Raw genomic sequence first — 2,500 nt, 5'->3', positions numbered from 1 at the left:
TATAACCTTCGTGGTTGAAAACGACGTTAAACACCAAATAAAGAAAGAAAGGTAAAAGGAGAAACAGAATCCGTTAGTCGCCTCATACGACATGCGGGGTGCAGAGAAATAAGGATGTGGAAAAGAAGACTTTTGGTAAGTGAAATAAAGGTGATGGATCCAGTCAGGTAGAAATAAGACAACAAGAAAAGAATTGGAAAACTGCAGGGAATAGTAGGGAGAGTTTTCTTGGAAGGAAATATAGGTGAAAGGACTGGTAAGGCAGAAATAAGACAAAAGAAGAGAAGAAACAGAACCGTTAGTCGCCTCTTACGACATGCTGGGTAGCATCGGGTAAATTCTTTCTAGTCCCAACCAATATGGGACTCCCCCTAACCCGCGGGGGGTCGTAAAGTGTATGAAGTTTTGGCTTCGCTTAACTCGAATGGTTGTCAACATGTACCTCAGGAATATGTTATTGTCGTTGAAAAGGCAAAAGTACACGACATGGGCTTGTTATGTCCACAATGGTTTTTTTTTTACAAATACGGTTTTGTTGAAGTGTGGGAAGCACAAGGTGTAGATGATATTTCCACGTTTGTAAGAGAATTTCGCCAAAGACGCGTCGATTGGTTTAAACAATGTTTTATTAAATCAAGCATGATACAATAATACAAAGATAAACAATAGGAACACGAGCTCAAGCAAAAGCTTATATTACGCGCCCTACGTAAATGGAAAATAACACAAATATGATGTCAGACATAACATTACTAATAAACTGTGGAACTATCTAGATCCAAATAATAGTTAAAGCAAACCAGAAATAATAAGAGAAAGCTAGCAGAGGAAGAGGGGGGGGGGGGGGGGGGTGAGGAAAGAACGGTAGATACATATAAGGAGATGAAGGTGGTTAGCGCGTCGATTGCTTTGGACAAGATTGGCATAGTTCCCTGGAACCCCATGTGTTTTATAATCTGTATTCGTCATTTAAGCAATCCTGGTGTATAAGAAATGTTCATCTGAGGAGAATATTTGCACGCTTCAGATCTGGTATGTTACCCTTAAATATATATTGTCTAAGCCGCCATTTTGGAGAGTTTTCTGACGATTTGGACCTTAAAAAGTTAAAGGGACATTTGCCGTACTGTAATTTAGAAACACCTTTAATGATTTGATCAAAACAGTTATGCCAAATAATTAAATGAATTTCAATCAGCGAGCGGTTTGCATCGCCTAGCACTCCTGTCAGGTGTCGGGACTTCCGGTCGTCATCACTATTCATTTAGTTTTCATAGATACCAATTCGTCAAAGTAGATAAAGACCGTTGGATTAAGGAAGTCAAATGTACAGTCGAGCTCACGCAGTCAAAGCCCGTGCCATACAGCGCTTAATAAACGCTTCGCACAACAGAAACAGACACAATGTCGGTTGGAGAATATCAAGGTCTGCAATGACTACCACACACAGCATTCAGATTTGAAAAATAGAACGCTCAAACACTAATTCTAAGACCTTCCTCGTGTGTATTGTCATCTATAATTCAACTCCAAAAATGAAATCTGTAGCTCTCGGCTCAGTTGCAGATCTGTATCTCTGGGAACAGTGCATGAAATACTCAGGGTGGAAAGGTAGGACGAACATTATGACTCGCTCAAAGAACGTCCCAATGAGAGTTACAGTCAGGGATACCCACTCAAAACACAACCGTTTTCAATTTAAGGAACTCAGAACTAAAACGTGTTTATTTTAAGGTAATTCTGGTGTGTGGTAATATTACAACCCCCAACCTGAACTGTATAGCTCTTCTGACGATTTGAGACAGTTTTTTTGTTAGCTATAATTTCTTTTAATAACCGTTATTTACAATTTAAATCCAAACTAAGCTAGCCCTTTCTGTCCAGATGATACACTTGAAACGGAAGTTCATTTTTAACTTGTTTGTCCCGGATATAATGGGATCAACCTTGAATTGATAGCCTCAAAGTATTATCAGTACCCATCCATGTTTAGAATGTGCCGATTACTTTTACCTTCTACACATGTCAAAGAAGTAAGACGAGTAGCAACGTATATTTATAGACCTCTACGATTTGGCACTTTGGAAAATGCCCAGTTGCAAGATGTAGTGTTGCTTTTCATGCTTCTTTCACACTGGTTTTACTTGTATTTTGTGTCACATGCAGTCTTGTTACGGTCCGGAGGCTTTACAAATAACACACCCCCTCTCTCTCTCTCTCTTTTCTCTCGCTCTCTCTCTCTCCCTCTCCCCACTCTCTCTCCCCCCCACTTTCTCTCTCTCTCTCTCTCCCCCTCTCGCTCTCCTGCTCCCCCTCTCCCCCTATCTCTCTCTCCCTCTCCTCCCCCTCTATCTCTTTCGCCCTCTCTCTCCATCTCTGTCTATCTCTCGCGTGCTCTCTTCTTCTCTCCCCCCTCTCTCTCTCTCTCTCTCTCTCTCTCTCTCTCTCTCTCTCTCTCTCTCCCTCTCCCTGACACACGCAGCCAACCAGAATGTGACCG

The 2,500-nt window shown here is 41.5% G+C and overlaps 1 protein-coding gene across 5 annotated transcripts in view; it reads left to right on the top strand.

Moving 5' to 3' along the window:
* Positions 1-2,500, top strand: part of LOC138950502 (uncharacterized) — a 252,255-nt gene that overhangs the window by 208,682 nt on the left and 41,073 nt on the right. The window lies entirely within an intron of this gene.

The sequence above is a fragment of the Littorina saxatilis genome, linkage group LG16 (assembly GCF_037325665.1).
Source record: "Littorina saxatilis isolate snail1 linkage group LG16, US_GU_Lsax_2.0, whole genome shotgun sequence".
NCBI classification, from domain to species: domain Eukaryota; kingdom Metazoa; phylum Mollusca; class Gastropoda; order Littorinimorpha; family Littorinidae; genus Littorina; species Littorina saxatilis.
This window is presented reverse-complemented; position numbering and strand designations above follow the sequence as displayed.